This window comes from Magallana gigas, chromosome 9, assembly GCF_963853765.1.
Source record: "Magallana gigas chromosome 9, xbMagGiga1.1, whole genome shotgun sequence".
NCBI lineage: Eukaryota > Metazoa > Mollusca > Bivalvia > Ostreida > Ostreidae > Magallana > Magallana gigas.
The window spans coordinates 33,338,716-33,356,461 of record NC_088861.1 but is presented as its reverse complement, the minus strand read 5'-3'; the positions used below and the strand labels follow the sequence as shown (position 1 = coordinate 33,356,461).

At 33.8% G+C, this 17,746-nt stretch overlaps 1 long non-coding RNA gene across 1 annotated transcript; it reads left to right on the top strand.

Moving 5' to 3' along the window:
- The first annotated feature begins 415 nt into the window (after positions 1–415).
- LOC117686048 (uncharacterized) lies at positions 416–16,825 on the top strand. The gene is made up of 3 exons (XR_004599367.2): positions 416–538; positions 858–916; positions 16,702–16,825. It is a non-coding gene; the product is annotated as an uncharacterized lncRNA (long non-coding RNA).
- The last annotated feature ends 921 nt before the right edge of the window (positions 16,826–17,746 follow it).

The window sequence follows — 17,746 nt, the reverse complement described above, 5'->3', positions numbered from 1 at the left end:
TTAGGTGTCACATAAGTAAAAAAAAAATATTTCAGACATGAAACAAATATCCCTTTAGTACTCTCTGAGACGAATTTAATGCCACATGTAGCTGAATTTGTTATTCACTATGATCATTTTATACTCGTAACTAGTTTGTCAAATTTAAATAATTCACTGATATCACAATATCAGACGTATATCTTGATACTTTAATCCAGACCTAGTGTATCGATTGTGCTTTTTCTGTTGAACGTCAAACTGAAATTAACCTCTGCTGATCATTTTTATTTGATAAGGTAAAAAGGCTATTCTGTTATTAAATAATTGATCTGTTACCGGAATTTTACAGACATGAAAATATTTAATGGTGAGTCTGCCACACAGGGAAGTAAACATCGGTGAATGACATCGCATGTACATTACAAAAATACTTCAAATTAGCCGTTTGGTAGATGATGTCTGTGTGCATATATTTGTCGATTATCAGTAAAGTAATATACTTAATTATTGTTCCCTTACTTTACATTGGAGATGCTAAAGAAGGACCATGTAGCGGGTAAGGTTTTAGTTTGAGGATGGCCAGGTAGAAGTAAATGTAAGATGGAAATACACATGAACAGGAATTATTCTATATAATTTCATTTTGAGAAGCCAACTCGTTATCAAATTACTAATGATTCAATTAAAGTAGATATACATATAATGGTTTTAAGGAATTTAAGTTAAAGCTAATTGATGACAAGATGCAATGCATCCTTACAAAATGTTACTTTGCTAATTTATAATTCAAATCCGCGACTTAGAAGTAAGTAAAGTAATTTGTACTTAGCATGCATTTCAAAAGGTAAACAAGTTGTGTTTTTCAAAATTTAAAGGTATCCGTATGGATGTTGTCCAAACACAGAATGGGATAAAGAGAATAATTTGTGCAAAGGTAGGTGATACTGTATGCATTTCAATAGATATAAAACAAATGTAGCTTCGTGAGTGTATTCTTTTGCTAAAACAAACTGACAAATAACAATTTAATTCAAATAAAAAGTCAACTACGAATGAATATGTTATTAAGGTGTTTGACTCAGCGTGGTTTATGTTTCCAGCGCACATGGGCATGCATGTTCTTAAAATTAGAAATAAATTTATTAATCAATTCAACACATATTTAAAAGGCCGTGTCAGTTACCATTGACCTTTACATGGAAAGTCAAAATTTTTAAATTGGGCAAAAATCACCCTGAAACATTTGAACAACAACAAAAAACACATTTTAGACAAATTTAACAAATTTATTCATTGCTATTGGTTTCCATGGCAACAAATGTGATTTACATAGTAAATTCTTAATGAAACATTGTAAAATAATGCAATCTTAGACACATTCAAGTGCAGAGGAGGATCAATGGGAAGGTCAACATTGTTTTTGATACTGAAAAAATAAAAGATGCATGGAGAGATATTATTTGAATGTCTCTTCGTATTTTTTGAAAGTTTGGTATGGTTGCTATGGTAACCGAAAAATGACAAGGTTTTCATGATGGAAATATCTGTGGAAAATTAAGTTTTTTAAAAGTTGAATACTCACAAAACGCAAGTACCTGAGATAATATATGTCATATCAAGTTAAAGATATATCCCAATACTAGGAAATAAAATGAAAGAAAAACTGGTAGTCAGAGGTCCTTTTTTCAGGAATCAAAATTCGCATTTTTGTTTCAGTCAATGGATTTTTGCACGTTTTGGCATTTTTAAAAAATTACAACAGATATTTTAGGTATATACCAAATTTACCAACAAATCGTACTTAACCATAATCTCCACAAAGTATCACCTTTTTACAAAACAAAAGGAACAGACATGTCCATAGCAACGACATTTATACCCTAGAAAACGACAGTCATCTGCACACGATGATTTCATCATTTCTTTGTTGCTGACATCTATACTTTAAGATGCTGTTGCATCTTGTTCTTGACATGATGGTGATGAAGAATCTACGTTTGTCTGTGTTTCCATGGGTGGAGATGTTAATGTGACCTTAGATACAGACTTAGGAGTAATTTTAGGGATTACCCAATTTAAATTAATTCCTGCAGTATCATAATTCATTGTTTTGCCTTTTCTGATCTCATACTGCTTCCAAGCAGTCACACTTCTGTTGTTATAACTGAAATCAAAAAGCTGAGTGCTGTTTTGTAATTTCAGAAACACTTTTGATAGTTTGGTGGCAAAGACACTATAACTTGAACTTTGTTGATCTTGTTTTCAAGAGCAGCCTTGAAGTCACTGGCGTTCAAGACATTTTTTCCTTCATTCACAAATCCTTTTTTGTACCATTTGATATGAGCAGCTTTTCGATCACAAATTGATATACCGTCTTGTCGGTCACATAAATCAATTCGGTTTATATTCATATTATTTCTGTTCATTTGGTTAATGCATGGACAACTCCAATGCCATAAACGGCCAGCATTGTCAGACCATATATAAAAATTCTGCATTGCTGCATTAAGATTCTTTATTCGACTCAAAGTATCTTGCAGAATGGTAGCTGATGTTATTGAATCCTGATTTACAATACAAAAAACATGAACAAAGGTATCTGATCCTAAAGGCCGGTTCTGGGGTATAAATAGCATCCAATCGGGGAAATGGATGAAATTTCAATTTTCTTGCCACTCTTCTCTTCAGGGGATATTTTTTTCAAATTTATACTAATATCACCAATTACCGCTGTAAAATAGTTGTTGTGTATATAAAGTTATGTGTTCTGCATTTAAAAATACATATAATTTACTTCAAATGTTCGTAATAAGGGAGAATTAATCAATTAAAATTCTGAAGTGACACTGATTTTAAAATTTGCCCATTTTGATTGACAGCAGAGGTCTGTTTACATTACACCGGAAGACGCATTCAAAATGGTTGCTAATAAGATTATGTCTTAATCATCCTACCTCAGCAAAGAGAGAAAGAGTTAAGTCCAATAAATCCATTTATTTGATAAATAAAGAACACATACACGAACACATACACTGCATGTAAGCGTGAATGTGCATCCTGCTGAGTCCGGCTGTTATCTCCTGACCACTCCTCTTAGCACAGTTTACATGAACCTTTCAGTGACCAGGTAAGAGTCCACTGCAGATGTAATTTTCACAGAAGCAAATTCCAATAAAAAGAAATTTTGAACAAAAGTTTCAGATTTAAATAAAAATAATGTGTATAATTATATTGTTTTAAATTTTAAAAAAAAATAACTCAGTCACTGCCAACGGTGTCCCATGTATGGGCTATTTTTGGGGTTGGGAAACCAAACTCGCACCAAGTTGCAACACATTCTCGTAGAATGTCCCTACGATGGCTTGCAACATTGGTAAACCGAGGGTCTAACTGAAGAACATTTAGTTTTCTCTCTCTATATCTTTCATCAAGAAAAACTCCTCTATGGAAAAGCATTGTCCAGAAAAACTTATACTTTTCTTTTCGGAACGAGGTATTTCTTCTGTCAGGTAATGCTGGTTCAGAAGGCCACCACATCTGTCTGTTTGTTCACATTCATCACAGTTTTGACTTTGCGGGATACAGAATGTCCTCTCAAAGTCGTCAGCACTGATGTCCTCATTCCCAGTTGTATGTTCGTCACATATCATTTCTTCAAACTCCCATTCATTAAAATTGATGAATTGAATTATTGTTTCCCTTTGATCAGAGTTCACCCTCAAAGTAATTATACTTGTGTCCTCACTTTCCTCCATTTTGTTACAAGAATGATGGCCTGAATTGGAGGGAAAGTTTATGGCATGGGGTACCAAAGGATATTTCTCTACCATGGCATCATGTATGTGGCCATTTTTATACGCATTAAATTCTTATTTTCTGTCCATCAAAGTTGTTATTAAATATTTACATGGACATCTATTACAACATAATAACTTTCACCATATTGTCCCCCGCATCCACAAATATTTTGATCCCCACTGAGGGCCCACCCCGGGAGATGGGCTGATTAATAGATTTATTGACATTTGGCGGGATGCAGGGAGTGCCTCCCCACTGTAAAAATATTTCAACTTCATATGATTCATTGTAACTGGTCCATTCCATTTTATTTCTACAAAAGGGTAAATTGAGATTTTTGATGATTGTTTTATTCAAAATATATATATAAACCCTAAGGTCTATACACTTAGCTCTGTAATAATGAAATCACTTGATCATAAAGAGTAAACTTTGAATCATATTTGACTCATAAATATACCTATGGAAATAAAAACATGTATCCTTGTACACCACTTGAAAAAATGATCCAGTCCGTATTATGAAACGTAAAAGTGCAAGCAATATAATTACATTTCACAACATAGCAAGTAACCATTGTAAAGATATTAGAAGACTTCAAGAAAATGTCAGAAACTAAGAGAAAACGGCCAGGTAATTTCAAGTTTGAGATGCCGATTACCGAGGGAAAAAAGCAGGAAATTATGCAAAATGTGAGGGAAGTTTTGGTCAGCAAGTTAGGGAGACCAGTTAATAACAAGGACATCATGGAATCATTGCTGGATACCTGGAAACAATCTCTAAAAAAGAATGATGATGATTTTAAATCACCTGCAACTTACACTAAAGTAAATAAGAGTCAAGTGAAGCAAGATTTTTTTGTGACATTATTGCAAGCTGTAAGAAAACTTATCGATGTTTCAGCATCCCACGGGAAGTACTGTAAAGGGACTCTTGACGTTAAAAAAGTCACAAAGAGAAGTCATGCGAGTTCATTGAAATTATTTTGTACCCGGGGCAATAGAGGAAAACATTCCTACAGTTGGGCATCATCTCCATACCTACCAAATGGGAAGTATCTTGTTAATGAAAGAATCAACCATGCATTTCAATTCAGTGAAATGCTTCCTTCTCATTATTCAAGATTCTGTAATGCAGCAGGACTTGGTGTTCTCTCTGTTGAAAAAAGGGACGCATTTTTTAAAATGTATAAACAAATTGTACAAGAAGAATATCAAAATTCGTGCAACACTGCCATTCTTGAAGAAGTTGGATTATATGAAAACTTGGATGGAATAGACATAATTACTGATGCACGGCATGGATGGCGAACAAATGCTCAAGACACCAGTGTCGTTGCAATTGGGGAGCGATCACATAAAGTTCTTAATTGTGCTCATGTAACAAAGGCAGATGATCCTGTTTCTCAAAGGCATGAGACAATTGGAACACGAACAATTTATGAAGAATTGACAACAGGGACATTTCTGTGAATGTGCATACCAACGACAGGAACATGGCCATTACTAAATATATAAGAGAACGGGATCATGGCTTTACATGTAATCAAAATGGTCTTTGGCATGGCACCAAAAGCATGCGCGGATCTAGAGGGGGGGTCGGGGGGGTCCCGACCCCCCCTGGAAAATGAAAATTTATTAAATTTACATAGTAAAATTATCGCGAAAATATGCCTCGGACCCCCCCCTGGCAAACACAATTATCCTTCGGACCCCCCCTGGAAAAATTTTCTGGATCCGCGCATGAAAAGTATAAAAAATGCCTTGACTAATATTTCAAGTGAACCAAGATACAAGGAAGGAAAAACCTGCTCCGAAACCTTGTCGATAAAGTGGAACCTATTGCGTCATATTTTTACTGGGCAGCCAAGCATTGTGAGGGTAATTCTAATTCTTTGAGAACTTTGTTGGACAACATTGTTGACCATTACCAAAATGACCACAAGCGATGCAACCCTAGCTCAAAAAGGAAACAAGATATAAATTATGAACCATCAAAAGTTGTACTTGAAAATCCTGTGGCAATTAAATTACTCAAAAGTGTTATTGTAAATTCCACAATTTATAAATATTCAGATCATTTCAATTTAGGGAGAGATACATACTTTGTGGAAAGTTTTAATAACACTGTGAATGTCTTTTAAGGCAAAAGAATAGCATTTGGAAGTGAACAGTATAAAGTGCGTGCTTTCCTTGGAACTCTGCATTGGAATGAAAATGTGAATAGAGAACATACTTCAGTATCATTCAAGGCTGATCCGAAAGCCCCTAGACGCCTAAAGGGCAAATAAAAAACTATAAAAAGAAAACATTTAATTTTAGAAATAATATATGGATGCGCTATATAAAACAAGTATACCCAAAGCGGGAAAAATAAATAGGGAAACCATGTGCTGCTGTCTTTTATTTCAACACGTGTCTGTGCTATGCAGGTATCTATTTATAGCTTCACTCTGTAGTCTTATAAGTTGGGGGTGTGGCCTTCTCCCTAATATGCTTAATTGCCGTCCGTGTGGATATTCAACTAGGTCAGATCCGGCCTTTAAGGCTTCCTCTTTCCATGACAGAACACTGATATGCCATGACAGCCCTTTTTAAGCAAACCATTTTGCTTGGGATTCTCTAATATAAATAAGCAATACTAAGTTATAATGTATTTGCATTACAGTCACTTAGCTTTGTTAAGAAATTTAGAAAAAATTGCTTAAGCCCCGTCCCTTATTCATGACATTTAACGAGATTTGAGTATTTCGGTATTAACAAACATCTACCAAAATGAATATGATTAAGTATTGGGTTAGATTACTTCAAGAAAGGTGTACTGAAACAAAAACATTAACTGTTCTTCATATCTCGCAAAATCATGAAATTCCTAAGTCGTCTGATGACGTGTCGAGGTTGACTTCGGCACTTGCAGCTGTGCAGCAAATCAGAATAAGAATGTGGACTTCAGAAATATATCTGGGAATTTAACTCATTTACAACCAAGTGGATGGAAATCGGCATGGGATTTAACTGAACAAGGTAGGATTTATATGTACTTTCCCTACATGTTGTTTTATATTATTTAATATTGTGGAATGAAACAGAAACGAAGCGAAATTCCTCGGCTTCGATTTTGTTTACTTGTTAACGTTAAAGCTGACATGAATTCATAAAAGCATTTGGTCGCCATATTAGTTTTGATCGCTCCTCTAATGTCACTGGGGTAAATATACCGGTTGAGAAAGTTACGGTCGGTTGCTTTCTGATCGAGGCATTCAGGTTTCACAGACTTCTGAATGTATGAACTACAGAATATAGTAAAATGTTTGTGATAAATAATGAAGGAAACAAAAATCAAGAAAATACAAAATATATTTATTCTTTGAAAGAATTTCCATGGTATCCGTAATATTTTGCACAGATAGCGCTGCTTTACTTCGCATGCACATCGAACACGTGTGTCGTTCATACAGAATGCATAACGTCTGCATCATTTTTAAAACCCCGGCGGCAGTTCATCCAACACAGTAGTTAAATGATTGTCAATCCAAGAAAGTAACAACGTAACATCGTTTCCATCCGTTCCAACAAAAACGCTCCGTTTATAAAAATCCATGCGATCATTGACATTGCTCGATCTGCCAGTGTGTAGTTTGCGCATGTCCGATGTTATATTATACACAGGAAAACGGTCTACATTTATCGAGGATTTTTGAAGTATTTGTGGCTGGATTTCAGTCTGTCTTGTTTCGTCATTCATTGGATATGCCTTGCCAGTGAAGTGGTTGTCATTATTTTTGTTTCAAACGTGTTTCTACACGTCTTTTCGTCCAAGGTAACGTGTTCGGGTGAATGAAATACCTGAATGCGGTGAAGCATGAATAGTGCTCTCGGCCTTATATAGGGGGTGTGTAGCGATGAGCAGAACAATAGAAATCGACAACTAATATGGCGGTAGTCGGAGATAAAAGGGAAATTATGCGTATTTATGAATTCATGTCAGCTTTAACTTTGTTTTTCATGCAATATTGTGTTTAAACATCAGTTTGGTGACTCAATCAGGCAAAGTAAATGTTCTGCACTTCGCTAACTTTGATCATAAAGAGTATTGAGGCTCATTGTAGATTTTTACTTGTCTAATATCGCGATAATATTATAGCTCGCATTTCCTCCATGTTCAAAGAAAATGTAAAGAATGGAAAGTCCAAACACTGTATTTGCTAGCACTATAAAGATTACTGTGAGGAACTGGATTAAATATAGACAAGACTGTATTGTTGTTTATGTACATTTCATTTAGCTTTATTTTATGAAGATTACATGTATGAATAGACAAAACTAAAATGTTGTCCCAACAGAATTTCCACACATTTTAAATAATAAATATTTGAAGATGCCTGTTGTGATTTAATGAAATTAAAACTGCTATTAGTATGCACAATAATTGACTATTTTTTTTTCATTTACATGGTATGTTCAGCACAATAGTTTGCTAATTATGACATATAATTCATTTTCAGGGTTATTTAAGCAGTAAATGGTCCACTGGAAACACTTTGGGGGGGGGGGGGGGATGATAAAAAGTAGGTACTTTAAAACATTTCTTTTACTCACTAACCCATGTATATATAGTTGTTTTTTTTTTTTAAATCATATTATTATATAATGTAATCTATCATAATATTTTTCATTAATACCTAATGAAATCAAATTTGAAATTGATAAATATTCATCACTTCAGGCTTTGGTTTTCCTAACAACTGCACTGCCTCTTAATATAAACAAGAGGCCCATGGGCCACATCGCTCACCTGAGGAACAAGCGGTATGATAAAATCAGCTCAATGGAGTCATAATACAAACTATCTGGACAATGTACAATAATTCATGTAAATCCTGTATAAATAAAATCCATTTTCCACTGGATATTCTTATGTTTATAATCATTAGTCCCTTTTCTAACAGGATGATTTTATAGTCATATCATATGTTGAGTATTGCAGATCTAAAAAAGATCCCTAACAATAGTTTATATATGGGATATAAACGTACATCAAACTTTGAACCTTCTCGTGAGGCCAAAGAATTGTCCTGGGGCCAAAGTCTTAACAATTATAAAGAATCATCTGGCTGATTAGTTTCTGAGAAGATTTTTAAAGATTTACCCTATATATTCCTTTGTTAAACTTTGACCCCCCCCCCCATTGTGGCCCCACCCTACCCCTGGGAATCATTATTTTCACAACTTTGAATCTACACTACCTGAGGATGCTGTCACACAAGTTTCAGCTTTCCTGGCTGATTAGTTTCTGAGAAGAAGATTTTTAAAGAATAACTCTGTTTATTCCTATATAAAACATCGACCTCCCATTGTGGCCCCACCCTACCCCCAGGGGTCATGATTTTCACAAATTTGAATCTACACTACCTAAGTATGCTTCCACCAAGTTTTAGCTTTCCTGGCTAATTAGTTTCTGAGAAGAAGATTTTTAAAGATTTACTGTATATAATCATATGTTAAACTTCGATCCCCCATTGTGGCCCCAACCTATCCCCAGGGGTCTTGATTTTCACAACTTTGAATCTACACTACCTGAGGATGCTTCCACACAAGTTCCAGCTTTGCCGGCGAATTAGTTTCTGAGAAGAAGATTTTTAAAGATTTACTGTATTTATTCCTATGTTAAACTTCGATCCCCAATTGTGGCCCCACCCTACCCCCGGGGGTCATGCTTTTCACAACTTTAAAATTTACACTACCTGAGGATGCATCCACACAAGTGTCAGCCTTTCTGTCTGATTAGTTTCTGAGAAGATTTTTAAAGATTTACTGTATATATTCCTATGTAAAACGTCGATCCCCTATTGTGGCCCCACCCTACCCTCGGGGGTCATGATTTTCACAAATTTTAATCTTCACTACCTAAGGATGCATCCACACAAGTGTCAGCTTTCCTGGCCGATTAGTTTCTGAGAAGAAGATTTTTAAAGAATTACTTTTTATATGCATATTTTAAACTTCGACACTCCATTGTGGCCTCACCCTACCCCCAGGGGTCATGATTTTCACATCTTTGAATCCACACTACCTGAGGATGCTTCCACACAAGTTTCAGCTTTCCTGGCAGATTAGTTTCTGAGAAGAAGATTTCTAAAGAGTTACTCTATATATTCATGTTAAACTTCGACCCCCCATTGTGGCCCCATCCTCAGGTGAGATAAAAAGGTTAAGTTTACAATTCAATAAGTGGGTTTCTTGAAGAACAGATTTTGAAAATTTTCGTAATAAATATTGACAATTTTTTTTATACTTTTTTAATCTTCAGCTTTTAAGATATGTGTACAAACATAGAATTGTGAGCAAATCTCTGTATCTTGCTTATAATTCGAAGCTTAACACTCAAATATGGTTAGTAAATAGAAATTGTAAACAACATGCACTACATGTATAACAAATAAAGAACACAATTTATTTTTTCGAAATGAATCATATATATATATACATGGATATACCTACATATTTCCGTAAGCGATATCAAACTCTATTTAAACTGAATAAACTAGAGAAAATGCCGAGCATCTCAACAAAACCTATTGCATTAATCTACCATTACGCAAAAGATAATGCCGAATTACCGATAGAATGAATTGTATTTCTGTACCCCTACATCAGATTATGCTTAATTTGCGCAGGTAAACAGTAAACGTTACTGTTTGATTTACCGAAGTCTTTGATTGATTTGATACGTAAAAATCACGAAATACAGACGATAGTTTCCAGGTTACAAAGCATAAATAATGAAAACGAAACGAAAATCAGAACAAGCTAACACCAACGTCATGTGTGAAAACTGTCAACGCATTGAAATATTTAGCCTCAATTTACTTCACAAAATCGGCACCAATATATTTTTCATGTTTCAAAACTTCCCTTCATACGCGAACTGTTGCACAACAAGCAAATTCATCATAGTCAGATCGACCCTTTTTCGTTTAATGTAATGGCTGCTTTAAACAAAGAACCTCGTTTTAGAAGTATGGAATACGAGTCTTGGTAAAATGGGTATGCAAACCCGGGCCGTGGCAAGATAAATGCCGGGGCAGATCGGCAATCGTCAATTCCAAATACGCATTATTTTGCAGCAATATCTACAGCGAATACAAATATACTAGTCCATCAAATATCCTGAAATTTTAATGAGATTGGCAGATTTATAACTGCCAATCTTTTGTTTTGCCCAGGCCAAGTCTTGCCTACCCATTTTACCGGATGCCGAGCCCGATTGAAACACGCCTTTCCTTTATTATTATTTTCGTAATAACTTCGATTTAAAACAAAATTACCCCTTAATTTTTGCAATTTATATTTTCCTTCCCATAAGGATAATTTATGCTAAACTACGTTGAATTTGCCTCGGTAGTTCTTGAGAAGAAGATTTTTAATAATGCACCCCCCTTTTTCTACAGTTTCAAGGTTTTCTCCGCTTTGAATACAGATCGGACTTTAATTTTTGCAATTTATATTCGCCCTCCCATAAGGATGCTTTGTGCCAAATTTGGTTGAAATTAGATAAGCAGTTAGAGATAAAGTTCAAAATGTAAAAAGTTTACAGACGGACAGACGGACAGATGGACGACGGACAAAATGTGATCAGAATAGCTCACTTGAGCTTTCATCTCAGGTGAGCTAAAAAGACCGAAGAAAAGAACATGTAGACTTAGTGTGCAAGAAGAATGGTCAATTTTCATAAATTCCACATCATGACTGAATAATATTGAAAATCTGAAAACACTAAACTAAGTCTTGTTGAACAGTTTGTCAAAGAAAAGCAGTATCTATTGTATTTGTCAAGTTGATTATTATAATAAATTCTGGATAAATATTGATTGTTCTTGCTTTTTTATTTATTAAAACAATATCAATTATAATAACAAGTAAACCTGATAATATATTATTTCCTATTTATTTACCAGCATAATAAATTATAACATAAGCCATAATGAAACATAAATAAGTAAAATACAAACTCAACTCTTAACCATGTTAATCCACCTCATCCCTCCGCCCTTTTAAAGGCAAAAGATAATTAAAAGATTAATTCATTTTTTTCAATTCAAACAATTTAGTAATGATGACTGGTGTGAACAGAAACAACATTCTAACATTATTTTCGTGAAATTCGCAGCTTTTAATTATTTCATGAATAAAAACAAAAATCATGATCTTAGTCAGTATTGCGTTTGAATTTCACGCAAATGACGTCGAAAGTAAAATGGACAAGATAAGATGTAGTAGTGCAAGGGCATACACTTGATCAAATATATTGAAAAATTACATGTCTTAACATTATATCTCCATTTTATCAACAAGTGCTGGGAGCTGTATGAAACCGCTACGCATTTCATAGATTAAAAATAAGCGTTAATTGTGAGAATTCCTTGAAAATTGCTGGTCATACACTGTTGAATTTGAATTTATTAATTGTTCTTACTTGAATATTTCAAGCTCCCATCACTTTTTCCAAATTTTTGACGTTCATTTTATAAGTTAAAAACAGAAATAATTTTATTTGTTCATGTTCAGCCCTTGCACTTTGCATGTTTTTGAATCATTCCTGATTCATCTATTTTTAGTAGTATCACATGACAGGGTATCCCCAAGAGACTCGAAATAAGACAATGCGCTAACGAATTATCTAATTTGTATATCGATAAAATATCACTTTGTGTATCAATTTTTTTGAACTTAATATCAAGATTATCCAAAATATCCAAATATTCTATGTGATAAATATCACTATTTTTTATGGACGTCCTTAACATAGCTGAGCAAAGACACTGTAAGTTTCTCACTTAATATGTTTCTCAAATTTTTGTAAAGAGGCCCTTAAGTTGTCCATGGGAACCCCCACCCTTAGGTCGTAGGCAATAATCCTGCGAACAATGATGTAAAATTGTTTTACAACTGCAGAGATCCGGTCTGGCAATGAGATAGACAGACAGGCAGGACAAATAAAAAATATGCCCCTGGTCTTTGGGTATAATAATTCAGTACATGTAAACATTTCAACACAAACCTTTATTTGCTCCATATCCATAGGGTCTGCTTGTTCTTCATGGTCAATTGGTAGTTTACATTGCAACTCGTTATCATCATGATTCTCCTGAAAATAGTTTACACCTGTTTACAGACTTACCTGACCCTATAGCATATAGTGGCTGAGATATGATATAAGATATTAAACTGAACAAAGGGGATACTCCAAGTTAGTTTTTCTCAACTTTAAATTTCTTGCCGTTAAATAACTACAGTGTTCAAGGTACATGTGTCACGTGCATTCCTATTGACTCTCAATTTACCTTGACCAGCGAAAGATATTGTCACAGGAAATCAACATGTGAAATATCAACTCCTTATATCACTTCTCATTTAAAAGTTATAGTCAATGTTAATCTTTTAAAAAAGAACATCATATCTCCAAAAATTAATGAAGCAGGCCTCCCTTTTTTCTGCATTAGCACAGTCCAGGAAATACATTTATTAACTTCCAAACAAAAAACATGATAGAACATATTTTGTTACCAGAACAAACATACAAACTAATAATTTGTCTCAAGATACACAATACAATATATTTGCATGAACTTTTCTGTAAGACAAAGTAACAGAGAGATACAGTGTTGTAAGGTGATTGCACGTCCCTTTTTTACCTACATACATGCTATTGCTGTCTAACAGCAGGCATAATAAATATGCATTAAAGTGTAGTTATACAGAAGAGAAAAACATTAGCACACCTGTTTTAATAAGGAGATTATGCTGTTTCTTGAGAAAGAATAATTAATTTATTGTTCTTTTGTAATGGTTCCTTTTGAATTGCTCCGGCATTTTTTGGCACATTTCCATCCTAAGGAATACATATTGCTTGATCTTCACCCAACCCTAAGAATGTATCTTTAATTCAAGAACAGTTTAAAAATAAATAACACAAACAATCTGGAATGCACTTCTGTATATGCCATTTTATAAATAAAGAGATATAATGTTGATGTAGGGCAACATATCAAAATAAAATAAACAAGTGTTTGAGAATACAATATATACTGCACGCTCAAAAAGCTTGTATTTTTACCAGAAATGACATACATCATACATGTTATGTTTATATATGTATAGGGTAATACCTGTGTTTTAGGCAGCTAGTAAGTTTTTCATCGTCCTCATTAAAAAAGTCTGCCCTCATCTTTATCAAGGCACATTCATTTGCTATGCTTCTGCGATTGATGGCAAGCTTCTGTAGATTCACAAAATTTCGGCAGCAGGTCAAAGGTTATAATTTTTTCCCAAGTCTTTTTTTAATCAATCAGTCCACATCCAAAGGTTGATGATGATCTGAAACTGCACACAAACTGGGGCACACCTAAAAACAATATACAACTATGATGAAGATCAACTATTTAGATAAAATTTGAATTGAAAATCCCTTGAAAAATATTTAAATAAAATTTGATAAACAAAAACACTGATATTAAAAGTCATGAAGGTCCCCGTTGCAAAATTTCGGATAGAACAAAATATAGTTTTTTGGAATATGATTTTTTTTCCCTAAGGTATCCTTGTGATTTTGAGGCGTACTTGAAAAACAGACAAGTATGGCTGAAATTCATCTTGCAAAAAAGACACAATCTCACATTTTCAAATTAGTCTCGTATTCAGCAAATGTGCTCAACTTGATCAAGGGCGTAGGCACCACCCATCCCCCCCCCTATGTTTTTGGAAAGCCGAAATATCCTATAGCGAATACTTATAAATCCTGGTTCTCCTCCACTCACGCTTCTAGGAACAGGAGCAAATTTTGAAACCAGAGTATAGTCTGTTATCCTTGTTGCCATCCCCCTTGTTGAATCAATATTAGTTTCCTGAAGTTTTGTCAACTTTTTGTGTTGTTGTGGTGCTGATACATGTATCTTAATTAACATCATGTTTTGGTGTACTGGATCTGGAATAACAGACTACTGTTGTTGAATGCAAATGAATGCTATACTGTAAAGCTAATGAGGTATACCGGGTACAATATATGACTATGAATTTGCTGATATATTGTTTGAAATATTACTTGTCAAAATAACAGTAACATACAGACATACAGGAGTGGAAATCTGCCAATTTGACCTTATCAGTGATTGATAAATATGCTCTTAATAATAAAGTTCGAAATATCTGACGTTTTCAATGCTTTTTTCAAGATTTTGATATTTTAATGCCAGAAAAACGTCAGAGCCGGCGCCGTTACGAAAACTAGAAATTTCGCTGTCTGCTATCGAAGTTGATTTTCCATACCTGGGAACCGAATTAAATGCCGTTGTCACGATTCATCAGTGGCACAATGCTTGTAGTACTCGACAATATCGATGAAAAGAAAACATCACTCTTCACTTCGATACAGGACTTGAAATTTGTTTTTAAAAAATGTGTTAATCCCAAAATGAAAACAAATCTCGACAGTCAGATAAATGTTTCTATCGGATAATATATTCTATAAACAAACCATGAAATCGATGTTAGTGAGTACCAGAAGTATCAAACTATTGATAAATTGTGAGTTTGGCATTTCATTCGCTTTGCAAGTATCAAAAATCAACCCGAGAATGCCGCCTCTAGTTGGAGGCGGCATTCTCAGTTTTCGAAAAGGCGCCGGTTCTGACGTTTTTGGATGAGGTCTATTCGCCGGACAGTGACATGTAAAAAAGGTCGATAATTTGTGTTAGGTATAAGCCTAAGGTTTTCAGTGTTTTAATATATGGACACAGGGCTATCGAAGTATGCAAAGACTTATTTGATAATGACTAACTATTCTACTATATTAAAAAAATAGACTCGAAATTTTGAGCTGTAATACCGAGAAATCGGAAGAGTACTGTCTTTTGTTTTATATATTATTAACATCATTGGTACTTGAAGATTACCTATTTATTCTTATTTTTTTCTCAATAAGGCTTTGCTAATTAATACTCAACGAAAATTCCTATAAAATATCCAACAATCGTCTGAATTTTTCGGATTTTACAATCTTGCGGATGCGCATTACATTCACGCTAAACCACGGGATGCTCTTTAGTTAATGTTCCCACAATATAACATTTGCATGGATAAACTCAAAAACTATAACACAAATACGTGTAAATTTTCATTAAGAATTTTCTATATGTTCTTTTTATAAAAGAAACTTATCATTTGCTAGTCTATGTAAGCCGTGATGATGATTTAATCATCCGTCGCAATTCCGGAACAATGGGAATTGACATGTTATCACTTTGATAAAGATAGGTTGAAAAATATTTTCTTTATCCACAGAAAAATGGCGTTTAGATCATATGGTTTGGGTACTCGATGCTTCACATAATACTTGTACATTTTCCAGAATTCGTTTTATTAAAACTGTTGTTATTTTGTTACATCCACGTGAAAAAGGTTAACACACCTTACATAACAAAAAATATTGAAATATGTTATTCTTGGAAAATATTAGAGGTTTATAATATCTTAAATAAAATCATTTTAAAAACTAAGACATACTTCGACATGTACAATAGGAGACGCCATAATCAAAATAATACATCTGAAAGAGCAAACTTAAGAGAGGTTTTGTAAAATAAAGAATAACGGAAATGTTTGGAGATGTGTTTTTCGCAATGAATATTGCATTTGTATTATTTTATCACTTTTATATAATAACTAACTATTTTAATGAATAATATGCATGTAGATTAATAATGCTGAAAAAAAAATATTGTATATTTAAAAAAAAAACATTATTTCATTTCCTATTTTCATGCTCACAGATATTTTTACTTGTAAAATGAACAGTATTTACTTAAATGAAATGCTTAGACAAGGGCATTTATAGTTTCTGAAACGTTCATCTTATTTAATAAAGATTGTCCACCTGGGTACTTTTGGATAAATTGCAGTAGGACATGTCCATATCCTTTCTATGGGAACGAATGTAATCAGTCATGTCCGTGCAATGAAACGGTCTGTGATTTTCAAGATGGATGCAGAAAAGGCAAGTACACTGTAACATATTTCTTTTATTGAATAACGCACTTATTTATAAAAAAAACTCTCTTTTATTTCCAGGGTAAATCACAAAAGGTGAACAAAATGTTGTAAAGATATATAATTTATATATATTCAGTCCAGGTTATTTTTTATAAAATATGGTGAGTTTTTTTTTTTACATGTAAAGGGAGTTTCTGATTCAACTCGAAATGTTTTAAGTACGCTGAAATAATGTGGTATTATCAAACCTTCATCAGCTTTGGATAATTTTGTTAAAACCCAAGTTTCAAAATTTTGTCAATTAAAATATAATGAAATATAATTAGTTTCTTGTTTCAAGTCAACACTTTACCCCATGAAGATTAAGATATTTTTTAAAAATCAATTAAACCATAAAACTATTATTCATTCTCTCTCTCTCTCTCTCTCTCTCTCTCTCAATACGCAGAGGAAGGGTTGTCATACTCCTCTTATATGTTTTATCATGTTATATTTAATTATTTGATTACCCGACTTTATATACGTATCATAAGAATATTCTCTCTCTATCTCTCTCTCTCTCTCTCTCTCTCTCTCTCCATTAAAACAAAAGTTGTTAGCGTGTTTCATGTGCTCTTTGCAATGACTGCAATTTGTACATTTACATGAACATTCAATTGAAACACAAAAAGTCATCCATATCTACAGATTTAATTATTTTTGATTCAATTATTCGTAGATAATTTGTACATATTTAAACACATAGAATATTTTAATTTTCCCGCAGCACGTTACACAGAAGAAAAAGCCCATATGTCCGGACAAGTAAAAGTTACCATGATTGCTAGAACTACATCTGCGTGTAAGTCTTGTGTCAATTATTCACGCATTGACAAGGTCAAGAATAATTCAAAAATCCGATGAGCAATGGAAACAGGTTT